The following is a 14589-nucleotide window of genomic DNA, read 5'->3' as shown; positions in this document are numbered from 1 at the left end:
CTTAGGCAACCTTCCCATGCCAAGTTTTCAGCTCCTCCCTACAGCCCAAAATGTAGCAATGTATCATCAACACCCAGAAACCCTCCTGCCACCCATCGGGCGTTTCTTCTGATGGTTCTGGTGCAGGAAATGTGGGAAAGTAGCTCCCTTTTCATCCCAGGAGTATATGTGTGAACACTGAGCCATGCTGTGACTGACCTGAGTGTTGAGTCCTTTGTGCTTCCTGACACATTTGTTATGCCTGGGCAGCAGTGGGATAGAAGAAGTTCCCCCCAACGCTCGTGTGTTGAAAGCCTGGTCTCCAGCTACTCATGCTATTAAAATCTTTGGGTCATGAGGGAACTAGCCTTATCAGTCATTAAAGAGTTCATAGATTAATGAGCGATTAGGAGGATGGGGCTTAACTGGGAGGAGTCCTGGGGGCACGTCTTTGAAAAGCATAGTTTGTTCATAGAGAGATGTGAGACCATTCCACCATGAGCTGAGCAACCTTGTCTGGGGCATGCTTTAGCTGCCGTGATTGTCTGCCTCACCACAGACTCACAGGAATGAAGCCACCATGGGCTAATGACTATGAAGCTGTGAGCCCCTCCCCTCCCTTTAAGTTACTTTCCCCTGATACTTTGTTATAACCTTTGGCAGTATGTTTGTGATAGAAGGAGTTCCCTAAAGCACTGCTGGGACAGGGCTGAAACTGCAGTCTCATGATGTCTGCCCACTGAGGGACTGCCAAGCAAGACATTGCTTATGGTGGAACTGAACCAAGCAGCACTTCACTCACACAGAAAAGAAACAGGAGGATCAACTTCAATAGTGAGCCCGGGCGCCCCATGGCCAATGGTCCTATCTATAAATAGATGTCAATGCTCTATTCTTATTAGTAATACACCCAGTCATGGCATTGGCCAGGTATGATAAAAATACAGGCATTTAGAAAGAACAAAGGACTAATTCTTTGGTCTGTGGGACTCTTCACCTGTTGGTAAGGAAGGGTTCTAAAACCAAGACCTTCATATGTGTCCACCGCATAAAGCCTGCATGCATGTGGCTCCTTTGCCATAGAGTGTGATGATGGCCCAAGAGAGAAGGAGACTTTGTCTTAGCTTGGGACAACAATCTGAGCTCAAGAGAACTTTCCTCACCAGGATTTTTTACTTCACAGCTAAAAGAATTGTTTAGGCAGTAGTGTCACTATTTAATACAGATTATGAATGCCAAATAGGAAGAGTCTTTGCTATGTCATCTCAGAGGATCTGACTTGGCTCACAGCCTACTCCACCCTTCACAGGCATCTTAGGCATCTATATAATTCCTGATTCATCCAAGGAGCCCTGGCACCCGAGTTGATTCCACCTGGAAACCCAAGAAACAGAAGCCTATACCAGGAAGACCCAGTGCCAGCCAGCTCCTTTCCTTTGCAGGGAGCAGTACTTGTGGCAGGCATTCTGGGGCTTAATGACAAATCAGGGAGACAGACATCCAATGTATGGCCCAACAAGAAAGGAATGACTGGTGAAACTGAAAACAATAAAATTAAAGAGAATTGAAAAACAAAGGAAGGGCTAGAGAGAAGGCTCAACATGTAAGAGCATTCGTTGTTCTTGCAAAGGGACCTGGGTTGATTCTCCAGCACCCATACACTGACTCAAAAATATCCATAACTCCATTCCTAGGGGATCTAATGTCTTCTTCTGACCTCCACAAGCATCAGGCATACATATAGTTCATATATATATATATACACACACATAACACTAATATCTGTTTGGTTTTTGTTGTTTTTTTCTCATGACAGGGTTTCTATGGGTAACAGCCATGGCTGTCCTGGAATTCTCTTTGTAGACCAGGCTAGCCAAGAACTCAAAGAGACCTGCCTGTCTCTGCCTCCAGAGTGCTGCGATAAAAGGTATGTGCCACCACATCCAACTCATAAATACATTGTTTTTTAAAAGAAAAATAATAGAGGAAAATTCTAGATTAACTGCAGGTCTGAGAATGAAGGTGGGCTACTCAAGGCGGGGACATTTTCACTCGTGTGCTCTGACCCTTGCCCTATACGCCTATGCAATGCTATAAGACAGTTTTCTGTGCAAGGTCATATCATAGGATGTGGTAAGGGCTGTGTTGACAGGATATTTAGCATTTCTGTAAAGGCAGAAGTTGTGGGGTGTGCTAGGCAACATTATGAAACAAGTGCAGTAAACAACTCACAGGAAAGATGTAAGATGTCTTCAAGTCCTGCAGCCTGGGTTCTGAGGTCTCAGTAACAAACCAAAGTACAATTCCACCACAGTTTCCACCTGGGAAACCAATGGGTTTCTATGGCCTACTTAGAAAGCATGAGGAAAGGGTTACTAGCAGAAGTGTGGTGACCCCCAAGGCAGCCACACACTGAAAGTCATCAATCATCTAGCATGGATGGTGGCTTTCCCACAATCTCATAGATGGGACTCCCTTCCTCCGGTCTACAGAACTGCATACAGATGGCTAGAGAAGTATCCAGACACTCAGGCCCAGTGACCCTCCAGTCCACAGGCTTTCATGATAAAGTCTTGCAAGGAGGCACAGCTGATCTCACAAAGATGGCAGTAGTTAGGCTGGGAGGGTAATACCTTGCCACAGAGTGTTGCTAACTTAGCTAATAATACAAATCTCAGAGTGGGAGCTTGTAGTTCGGGACTCAGGACATGCTCTTTTAGGTTGGCATACTGTGTTATATCTCCGATCTCTAGCACACACAGGGAGCAGGAGTGATGTAGGATTAACCCTTCTCCTCCCAGTGCTCCATTTGCAGTTTTCACGCATTAGATTCTACTGGATTAGAGTTCTTGATTACTGACCTGGGGAGGAGGCAGTGGACAGACACGCACACAATGTGGGTTCCCCTGAACCTGGCAGAACAAATGCAGCCAACCTGACGGAGGCTTTGGAAAGGGTTGGATGTAATACAGATGGTAACATCCCAAAGGGAAGCAGGATGGGTTGCAATCATGACTCACCTCCCATTGAGGCCACAGCCAGAGCCTAGGTCATCACTCTTCTTAGACTCAGATGACCCTCCTAGAAATGTCTTGCCTAAGTCTGTACTTCCTAACTCTTCCTTCCTGTCCCAGGGCTTCTCTGATACTGAGATACAGAACCTGCAGAAACATACCCAACAGCCGTGTGTGAATAAACCAGAAGTACAGAGAAACTAAGGTGAGAGATCTATTAACCTTCTCCACGTAACAGGCCACCCAAAGCACAGTGGTGTTGAACAATGGCTTCGTTGTGCTCATCCCTTTAATGGGAAAGAAGTTCCCACAAGGCCCAGCAGCATGGACCTTGTGCCTGCTTCATGATTATCGGGTCCCTATTTAAGATGTAAATAGTAAGAAATGACACAAATGACTGGCAGCTGGAGTCATCTAGACCAGTGCTGCCCAGTAAAAAATTAAGGCAAATTACACATGGAATTTTTAAATTTTATAATAGTCTTATTGTTGCTGGTTTGGTTTGGTTTGGTTTGGTTTGGTTTGGTTTGGTTTGGTTTGGTTAAGACAAGGCCTCACAAATCCTAGGCTGTCCTGGAACTTGCTGTATAGCAGAGGCTGGCCTTGAACTTTTGATCCTAACTCTACCTCCTGAGTGCTGGCATCATAGCATGGACCACCATGTCAGTTTGATGTGGTGCTGAATGTCAAACCCAGAGCTTCCTATATGATAGGCAAGCATCCTACCAATTGAGCTACATCAGCTCTCTCATAGCTATAGAGTTTTAAGAGTAAAAAGAAACAGATGAAATTTATTTTAATAATATTGTACTTCATGTAATATATCCAACATATTACCACTTCAGTATATGATCAAAGTACAAAATTATTGAGAGTTTTTTTTTTTTCATTTTATGTGAGGCACTAAATCTTTGACATCTTTGTGAATGTAGTTCATACTTTCAGAAAAATTTGATCTGGTCCACACCAAAGTGTTCAGTAGCCATGTTAAGCTTATCATTAGAATGTTGGACTCGCAGACCTAGAGTCTTCCTCACTCTTAATTTTAGAACATAGGTTGAGATGACTTGAAGGCCACGTTCATTTAGAACTACCATCTACCAATCATGTGACTTATTCAAGCTAGGCAGCTTCCTTGCCTAGTAAGAATGTATCAAGATTGAGTGGCAGTGACAGAAGCCGATGTTCCAGGGCTTTCTATGAATGAGCCTCAGAGGCCATGTGACATAGTCTGACACTTAAACAGGTCATAAGTCTTTTCAATTTCAAGGGGAAAGACGCAAACTCTGTTGCGCAATAAGAGGTATGTCAAAGAATCTGTAGCCATGTGTAAACCTTAAAAAATATATTTTATTTATTTTTAACTCTCTCTCTCTCTCTGTCTCTCTCTCTCTGTTTGTCTGTCTGTCTCTCTCTGTCTCTGTCTCTCTGTCTCTGTCTCTCTCTCTGTCTCTCTCTCTCTGTCTCTCTGTCTCTCTCTGTCTCTCTCTCTCCCTCCCTCTGTGTGTGTGTGTGTGTGTGTGTGTGTGTGTGTGTGTGTGTGTGTGTGTGTAGGTGCCCATGGAGACCAGAGGCATCAGATTCCCTGGAGCTGGAGTCACAGGAAGTTAGGAACCACCCAACACAGATGCTGGGAATCTAAGGAGACTTCCCACAAGGCAGTATGCCTCTCCTACCCATCAGCAATTTCTCCCGTCTCTGGAGCTATTCTTTTAAAGTACCACACGAATAAAACCCAGATGATAAATGCTTTCCCTTCACTCTCCTAGGTGAAACTTCACAATCTCCTTTTTAAAAACCCAGCTAGGCATGGTGGTCCATGAGTATAATCCCAACACTTGGGTGGCTAATATCTAGGGAGATAACAAGTTCAAGGCCAGTCTGACACAAATCCCCCTAACTGGTCCAGTCTTCCATCCCTGCTCTCCAAAGTACTTCCCACATAAATTAAGTGTACCTAATAGTTACTGTGTTCTGCTTTCAACTAGACCTTGAGAGTTAATGTAACCACAGTGAGCCATGTGGAAGACGCAGGGATTAAAGGCTTCAGAAGTAAAATATGTAGAATTTTAGGTAATGTTGAATATATAGGGAAAATACGCAGGTGGGTTGGGGAGCTGATATTTTAGATGGCTTGGCTAAGTAATGACTTACTAAAACAATGTTGAGACAAACAGGTAAGCAAGCAATGCCTGAGGATATATGAGAGAAAACCAAGCAATATATCCAGGGAAAAGAGATCAGAGCCAGCCCACATGACCAGAAGGCTGGAGAGAGTAACAGACTGTGAAAACAGACAAAACAGGGACCGCTAGGGACATTAGCTTATCATAAGGACTGTGCTTTACAGTGATAGGGCTTTTAATTAATTTTTTATTTTTATTTTTATGTACATTGGTGTTTTGACTGCATGTATGTCTGTATAAGGTGTCAGATCCCCTGGAACAGGAGTTACATAGACAGTTGTGAGCTGCCGTGTGGGTGCTGGGAATTCGACCTCTGAAAGAACAGCCAGTGCCCTTCACTGCAGAACACTTTCTCCAGCCCTCCACAATGATGGGGGTTTCTGTGTTTTAAATCCACTGCAGGATTTTGAATAGGATTCATTTGATCTATGACTTTAACAGGATCATCGTGACTATAATGCCGATAATAAAGGAAAGCAAAAAGCTGGAGACAAGCTGGGGGACTTTTGCAATAATCCTGGTGACAGACAAGGGTGGCGTATGCCAGGGAGAGGAAGAAGTAGTGCTGAGGAGTGTGACATTGTGATGTAACAAAAAATACATATCTCAGGGTTTTGGTTTTTTTTAGGGTGTTGATCCACTATCTTCTCAGATTGTCAGCTCTCTAAATAATTAGTACAGTTTTAAAGCATTTTTAAAAATTTATGTGTATGTATATGTGGGGAGGGGGTGGAGGGTTCTGTGCCCACATATGCAATATCCATGGAGACCAGAAGAAGGAGTCAGAGCCCTGGAACCATAGTTATAGGTAGTTGTGAGCCACCCAATGAGGGTGCTGAGAACTAATTCCAGTCCTTAGCAAACCCAGCAGGTGCTCTTAGCAGCTGAGTCTCCTCTTGAACCCCATAAAACACAACTTTAAAGATTAAATTCCCGTCTCGTTGGAATCTGTGACAGGAAGCAAACCACTCTGGCATTCCAGTTATAGAAGAAACGGGTTTTTCTTTCAAGAAGGAATAGGTTTTAGATATGTTTTTCAAGGTTGAGTCAAAATTTGTTTGTGAATCAGATATGGAATATAGACAAATGAAGAAGCCAAATATAATTGCTACAGACGGCATGAGGAGAATCCCACAGGCAGGTCAACAAATTATCGCGTTTCCCCGTGATGGGCTCCTATGCATACTGGCGACTGGGAACCTGGAGTTGGTCAAGTCATAAAGAAGTGAAAAGAATCACTGTTTAGAGGCCAAGAGGATGCCTGGAAAGGAGATCTTCCTTAAAGTATTTACTCTGCCCGTACCTGGTCGATAGCACAGGAACTCCAAACAGGCTGTCAAGCCATCTTCTCAGAAGCTCTGGGAGTGGGAGCCAGAGTCACAGCCTGAGTTCTCAGTCAGGAGGGGCTGCCCTTCTCAACTCTCACCAGGAAGAATTCTGGGAAGAGTCAAAACAAAGCAGAGGTGGAGTTTATAAAGAAGAGGTTTTTACAAAGCTAATGGTAATGAACTTTTTGCTTCATTTTACTTTGCTTTGCCAATTTGTCTTATTGATATTTTGCTTGTTTTGATTTTTGTTTCTGTGTTTCTTTCTTTCTCAATTTTCTTTTTCTGTTTTTTTTTCCTTGAAAGAGAGAAAAAGAACATAAAGTTGGATAGGTAGGGATGTGGAGAGAAACTGGGAGAAACTGGAGGGGGGGAAACATGTCAAAAATATATTGTATGAATAAAAACTATGGACAAAAATAAAGAAGGTTAACATTGATTTAGGCCTGGTTGTTAAAGGGAAGATGGACATGTAGGGAAATGATAGTACGATGACCAAGTGTGGGAGTGCACTTCTCCAATGGGTCAGGCTTAAGTGGCTACAGTAGTGAGGCCTGGCTGTGGTGGCTTCTGAGGTTACATAGCAAAGCATTGCTAAAGAACTCCTTTTCCAGTAAGTGAGATCATGGTTCAGTTCCTGAGGCACATGGGGTAGGATTACAGCTGATAAGGTAAAGCTGTGGGTCACAGGGGACTAAGACACATTTTTATTTGAAATATTTCTGTATACAAGGAGTAGTGCTTCTGTGTAAGCCGTCTTCTCAGCAAAGGTTAATGGTGTTGAAATTCTTGCCTCTCTGTTGGCAAAAGTCTCAATAGTCTCCATGGTGAAGTGCTCTTTTTCTTTTCCATATCTCCTTAATTTTCCTTGTCTTAATTTCCCTGTCTCAGTTTCCCCTTGAGAGAACTTGAGCTTTTAAACTTAAGGATTGACGACAAAGATCATTAAATTTCTCCACTCTTAATTTTTTCACTGCTAAACATCGACGTGAACCCTGCTTATCAAGGGTTCAAAAGTCTCAGCCAGGGCCCTAGAGAGATAGGTTAGCAGTTAAGAGGGCTCTTCCCAGGGATGGAGCTAGGTTCTCAGCACTCACATGAGATGGCTCATAGCAACCTATATCTCCAGATCCAGGGGGCGCAATGCTCTCTCTTCTGACCTCTGTAGACTCTCACATGTTCACACACACACACACAATTTTTTTAAAGTCTCAGTCACTGTGGTCTAAAGTGGAAGGGAGTACAAGAAAGTCCTGGGCTTGTAGATCTAGATTGTTTTTCTGGGGAAATCTGGAGAGAAGGTGTTATATCAGGCCACATAAACAATATGTATTGTTATACCTGATCCTAAAATTAGCACTGAGAATAGCAGGGCCTTTGTATTATGAAGTCTGTAAACCATTTAAACCTTAAGGCAGAATATGACAGAAACTTGATTTGGGCATATAAATCTTGGAAGACTGAGGACACATTGCCCCAGTTACCTGGTGCATATGTGCAGCACTCTAATCATGGTACACACTCTGCTTGGCTGCTGTTAGAACAGCAAGGCCATCAGGTCTTGTAGCACAGCTGTCTTCATTATCTGAACTTCTAAATTTAGGAATGAGGTTTCTGGGCTGCAAAAACAATCATACCTGCGTCTATATACTAAGCGTGTAGCAAAAGACAAAAGACATAAGAAGGAATCTGCTGCAGGATATTTGATTCCACTGTGAACCCTGAGATTGTGCTATTTATTGAAAATAATATATTTGTATTTGTGGTGTGGTTCAGCCCTTAGTACATACCTTTAATCCTGAACAATGAAAGCAAAGTTAGTTTGTAGAAGGAAGTGCCCATGTTTGAAACTGATATCTAAGTGAGTGGCAGACAAAGTGATGAATCAGAGAAAAATTTGACAGAATAGGATATGCCCAACTCTCTTAAGAAGGGAGAGGGAACGGAAGCTATTTAAGAGACAGTGAAGTGAGAAAGGAAGGAGGCAGTTTTACTGGGATTATTATACAGAGACAGGATACAAAGAGAGAATGAGCCAAAGAACGAGAAGGAGTTAAAAGAGTAAAACATATCGCCCAAGCTAGATTTAGGCCAAGCAGAGCAGAGAGGCCCAGAGAGAGAAGCCAGATTGAATCAGTCAGCTTGGAGAGAAGTTTGAGCCAAAACAACAGAGTTGAATCAGTCAGCCAGAGTTCGGAAAGAACTAGGAAAGGGTGAGCTTATTCAGCAGTAAGTCTCAGAGGCTAAAAACACTCTAGGCCTAGATTAGATTGTATGGAGGCCAGAAGCTTCCAGGGCTAGGCCAAGGTAAACAGACTGAGGCAGTAAACCTCTGAGATGACAATTATTTTTATTGGAGAATAAAAGATATGTTACAGGAATCCCACAATGGGATTAATTTAAAAGGGAAATCATGGAAGGCTGATATATACCAAGAGTGCCTAAAACAGTTTTCAACCTGTGGGTCACCACCCTTTGGGGGTTAGATGACCCTTTCACAGGGGTTACCTGAGACCATCAGAAAACATAGATATTTACATTATGATTCATAAGAGTAGCAAAATTACAGTAATGGAGTAGTGTTGTGCCCTTATTGCAAAAACCCCAAAGAGACCACCAGAAACCACAACTCCAGTACAAGTACACGAGAGTCTTTATTCAAGCTTGAGCTCGGGCCACAAACCTTCCTGTTGCAACAGGAGAGGAGAGCAGCCCCAAGGTCTAGGGGGAAGGGGGTTTTTAAAGGAATAAACCACAAGTGGGGGTGTCCAAGCCTTGGCATTACATGATTGGATAAGAGGCTTATGGAGAACATCTAGTCATTAATTAACTGCTGCTATGGAAGAGGAGCAATTAGCACCCTTTGAAATGGTATCTCCTAGGTGAGAAAAGAATGCAGTAGGACTGGTGACTCCCAGCATAGCTAGGAAAGACTGGTGACTCCCAGGGTAGCTAGGAAAGACTGGTGACTCCCAGGGTAGCTAGGAAATATTATTTCTTGAGTGCAGAAAGGAATGCAGTAGGACCAGTGTTTCCCAGCAGCTGCAGCTGGCTGGATGTGTTTTGCCCTGGGTCCTGGTCCTCTGCTTAAGCTTATGTTTCTTGCTTAGGTCTCTCGGTAGTAACAAAAAATAATTTTTTGACACATATGTGGAGATCAGAAAACTCTGTAGAGTCGGTTTTCTTCTTCTACACATGATCTTCAAGTTACACCTGGGTGGCTACTTGGGCTTCGACCTTGCAGGCCCTGTGTGGTTTTCTTAGGAGTCATGTTTGAGGAGGAATCCCAAGGTTGGAGCTGAATGATGATAACACCTCAGCTCTGATGAATCTCCACTAGCTTTGGTTACTGTACAATGTCTCAATTTGCCCGGGGCGCCTGACTCATCCGTGGAGGAATACAGCAAAGGCCCAGCATTGACAAGAAAATTCACATTCTCCTGGCAAATACAGAAGTGGATGCTTACAGTCATCCATTGGGCGGAGCACGGGGTCCCCAACGAAGGAGCTAGAGAAAGTACCCAAGGAGCTAAAGGAGTCTGAAGCCCCATAGGAGGAACACCAATATGAATTAACCAGTATCTCCAGATCTCCCTGGGACTAAACCACCAATCAAAGAAAACACATGGTGGGATTCATGGCCCTAGCTGTATATGTAGCAGAGAATGGCCTAGTCAGTCATCAATGGGAGGAGACGCCCTTGGTCCTGTGAACGTTATATGCCCCAGTATAGGGGAATGCCAGGGCCAGGAAGCAGGAGTGGATGGGTTGGGGGGCAAGGGGAGGGGAGAGAGGATAGGGGATTTTTAAAAAGGAAACTAGGAAAGGGGATAACATTTGAAATGTAAATTTTAAAAAAAGTATATGTGGGAGGAGAGGCGAGGGTAAATGCCCCAGACTCCTGAAGAGGGCGCCCAGCTTTCGAAACCAGAGTTCCAGGAGGTTCCAGGGAAACAAACTGAGGCCCACTACTGAGCCGCCTCTCCAAGTCCAGAAAATTAATATTTTTATTTACTATATCAAGAGTCATCTGAGACCCTTCAATGGTTGTCTGCAGTGACTTAAAGGGGAATTCACTTCGGGCATTTTCAGAAGGTTCACCCTCTCTTTGGGAGTAGGGCATCCTTACCACAGTTGCCTGCTTAGTAGAGAAGGCAAAACCCTGGTGGTTTCTTAGACCCTTGCTGAGAGCAGATCTCTTCCAGTGCCCAGGCTAACAGCTGTAGCAAACATGGGCACGCTGGAATCCCCTTGTCCTGATGTTTCTCTGAGGACAGGTCCTTATCAGCCTGGGGAAATGTGTTATTCCCCAGGGCTATAGACATCAACTGAGAATGTCCCCGTGATTATAATTGCTTCCCCTGGGCATTCTAAGCTGCAAATAAATTTTTCTTCACAGTTGAAAACTTCAAACAACAAATTTAAAAGATGATTTGGGGTCCTATTGTCTGACTGTAGAGCAACTGACAAAATGTGACCCCGAATATGATTTTTGAAGATTTTTTTATATTATTTATTATATGTAAGTACACGTAGCTGTCTTCAGATACTCCAGAAGAGGGCGTCAGATCTCGTTACAGATGGTTGTGAGCCACCATGTGGTTGCTGGGATTTGAACTCCGGACCTTCGGAAGAGCTGTTGGGTGCTCTTATCCACTGAGCCATCTCACCAGCCCAAAGATTTTTTTAATTAAACATTCTTCCATTACAACTTACTTAAACTTACTTCGGCATGTGAGTCCATTTTCTGGTTTTGTGCACACTTCTTGCCATTTAATTTTGGAACAATCCTTTTATTTTAAGTCAAAGTTACCACCTAAGCTCCTTTTCTTATCTAAAGCATTTCCTTTTTCTTTTAAGCTTCTTTACCAAACATGAATTTCTAAGCTATAACCTTCCATTTAAAGACTCTTGATTTTTTTCCTTCTATCAGATATAAGTTAATGAGTGCATTAGGAACTTCAGTGTTGCTGCCAGAGGTACTTTGGAACTGCTTGTGTCAAAAGGTGCCAGCTTTTCATCTGGGCTCGAAGTGCAGCCCAGGACAGGACAACACCTTTCTTTTCTTGCCAGTATCTCACAGGTAAGCGTATAACCATGCAAGGAAAACTGAAAGCACACAGGGAAACTATTGTCCAAAGCCTTGGACTCCAGGAAGCATAGCACCTAACCAGAACCGACTCCAGATGAGAGCCACCATCCATGAAGCCACACCCTGGGACAGGAGCAATTATCCACTGCAAGCCAGCTGTCCCTCCAAGCAATGAGTTATCTTAACTACACTTGTAGGACCCAAACAGAGGAAAATCAACAAGACCACACCTTGACCGAGACTGTCCAGTTTCAAAGAACTTTTTGTCTATTGTTTTAAGCCCTTTCTACTTAAACCTAAAGTTCATGTTGGTCCCCAGATGAGCCTGGGGACATTGGACCTCTCTGTTAGTTCCCTCTTTCTGGCTTTCATTATTACTCATCTCTTTTAACTGGTGAATGGAGAACAGTAGGCGAGCTTAAGCCGCTGAGGCTGCCAAGGGCAGGAGGACTTGTGTTCTCTAACTCTGGTCATACTATGTGCTAAAAAGAATTTGGGCTAATTGAACATTTCAGATTACATGAACAATCATTTATCTTCTAAGACAATCTGGTGCCGTGTAAGCAATCTATAAACACAAGTAGACAGTACACAGGATAGCTATTCATAAAAAAAAAAAAAATAGACCAAAGATTCTGTAGCTTTTATTTATGCGTGTCATCTGTTAGGCTGTAGTTATGTTAGGATGTTGGTTTGACTATTTCCTCCACGGCACTAAACAATCCCTAGTCTAACATGTGTACCTCCAAAGCAGCAACCCTTAATAACAAAGCATACAGAGTGCATCCGACAGGGCTCATGTAGACAGTGGTGAGGGCTAAAATAAGAAATTTGTGCAGAATCTACATAATTTTTTATTCCTATTCTGAATGCTGAGCCAGAGGGAGAGAGAATGCCTTTAAAGGTAAAATTTCCTAAAATGATATTTTGAGCCATATTCCTCCACTTTTTAACTTATCCTGAGACTGAGCTATCCCTTCTGCGTGCTTGCACGAGTAAAAGGAAATGTCCTGGGATATCACACTGAGTTTTCAACCTGGACCAGACCCTGATGCCCTGTCTTGTTCCTTCCCAGGCTTCCCTGGAGATCTCCTCTGAATACATTATTGTGTCTCGTCGAAAGTTTAGAGAGACAGCTACACCCAAGGTGTGGGGTTTTAACCTCCTCATGCGATGAGAAACATGGAGTCTAAATTTGCTTATTGACACACTGGCAAGCTCTAGATGCCTCGGAACATCCTCTGGTGAGACTCTGGAATTAAAACGGAATGTGCATCTCCAGCAGAAGAAAGCTTTGGCTGTGAACACAAGCCAGAAATGCAGGACTGGTAGAGAGAGCACAGAGTTCCCTGTGCCTGAGGGGACGAGTCTCAAAGCAAGCAGACAAAAAAGCAAGAGTTGGTAGGAGCAATAGGAAGATTTTAGACTCAAGAGAGGGACTGGAGCCTGTCACACACAGAAACAGCCTTCCCTAGTGCGTTTCAAATCCAGAACACACTGGATCTAAAACGGGTTAGAGACTCTGGGCATCACACCAGAGTCAGTTCACACCAACAGGGTCTCAGAAAGCCCTCCCACAGGTGAAGACATTGTAAGACCATGGTGGAACACCTTTTGGTGGCAACCTTTTGGACTACCATGTTTGTTCCATCTGACCCAGGAGAGGGGTATAAACGGCTCTAAGGAGACTCCTCTATTCAAAGGCAGTGTCACTCATCAAACACTGTGTGAGTCTCTGCTTAGAAACAGAGAGAAATGAGAGCAAGCCAAAGGATAGAGGAGAGCAGCTAAGAGGCCGTCAAGGGAATTCACCAACACTGCTTCGGAGCCGGACCATTTGCAGTCACCAGAAAAGACGTCAATAGCAGTAGTAAGTTGGGCATGAACTGGGCACTGCTCCATGCTGCTACATGTGCCAGTCTGGGAAGTTCTTTCCAGAGCCCTAAGTACAGATGAAGCAGGGTGCTTGACTGTATAAAAAAAATTTCAGGACAGACAATATGAAGCAGCATGGGAGGGTTTAAAAATATTTATTTGCTATCATTAATTATGTATATGTGTGTGTGCATGTGTGTGGTGTGTGTGTGCATGTGTGGTGTGCATGTGTGGTGTGTGTGTGTGTGTGTGTGGTGGTGGTGGTTGTGCACCAGCACACATGTGCATGTGCAAGTGCCCACAGGGGCCAGAAACATCAGTCAGATCCTTCTGCAGCTGGAGTTCCTGGCAGTTGCAAGCTGCCCACTGTGGTTGCTGAAAATCAAACTGGGGTCCTCTGTAGCAGCAGATTGTGCTCTGAACAATTAAGCTGCCTCTCCAACCCTAGTGATGGAGTTTACTAGAAAGAGATTTTAAAAAACAAAACAAAACATAAACTTATATATGAGTGTGAATAGAGACACTTGGGAAATGGACATTACACACTCAGGTGTGGGCATGGACTTCCCAAGAGAGTCACAGCTAAGTTACAATTGAGGTACAACAGCCAACAGGTATAACTTTGGTAGCCTCTGAAGTTATAGCCCAAAGGGCTGCTAAGAACTTTCTCTTTTTTTGGTAGATGAGATCAGAGAGTGGTTCTTGAGGTTCGTTAAGGATGATTGCAGCTCATATGCTATCGCCCTTGGTCATGAGGATCCCACAAGGAAGTTGAGGTAGCTTTCACTATAACGAAATGTTTAGTCTTATTTGTAAGATTCTCAGAAAATTGCATGTTCACATCTGTGAAAGGAATTACGCCATACCTAAATATCAAATATTATTGAACATAGTCCATTGCTTTTTAATAAGTATATAAGCGGCATAATCCATTGTTATATTAATATTCTTTTTAAGATATCTCTGTACATAAGGAATGTTTTCTCTATAGGCAACTTTTCTTTGTTAATTATGCTGAAATTCTTGACTCTCAGCTTATAACATGTTCTGGATGGAGTTTGCAAAAACAGAAAATATTGCAAATGACCATGTCTTTTCATACCCTCTTTCAGGATAGC

At 43.3% G+C, this 14589-nt stretch overlaps 2 long non-coding RNA genes across 3 annotated transcripts in view; one reads left to right on the top strand and one right to left on the bottom strand.

Moving 5' to 3' along the window:
- Positions 1-14589, bottom strand: part of E230016K23Rik (RIKEN cDNA E230016K23 gene) — a 41633-nt gene that overhangs the window by 15817 nt on the left and 11227 nt on the right. For both annotated transcript variants that reach the window (NR_036452.1, NR_036453.1), the window contains exon 2: positions 6483-6616. This is a non-coding gene — a long non-coding RNA (RIKEN cDNA E230016K23 gene). The remainder of the gene's footprint in view (positions 1-6482; positions 6617-14589) is intronic.
- Gm38933 lies at positions 3062-12855 on the top strand. Its single transcript, XR_880087.2, has 3 exons — positions 3062-3198; positions 11438-11587; positions 12672-12855. It is a non-coding gene; the product is annotated as a predicted gene, 38933 (long non-coding RNA).

Source organism: Mus musculus, chromosome 11, assembly GCF_000001635.26.
Source record: "Mus musculus strain C57BL/6J chromosome 11, GRCm38.p6 C57BL/6J".
Taxonomy (NCBI): Eukaryota; Metazoa; Chordata; class Mammalia; order Rodentia; family Muridae; genus Mus; species Mus musculus.
The sequence above is the reverse complement of the archived record's forward strand: the minus strand, read 5'-3'. Positions and strand labels throughout refer to the sequence as shown.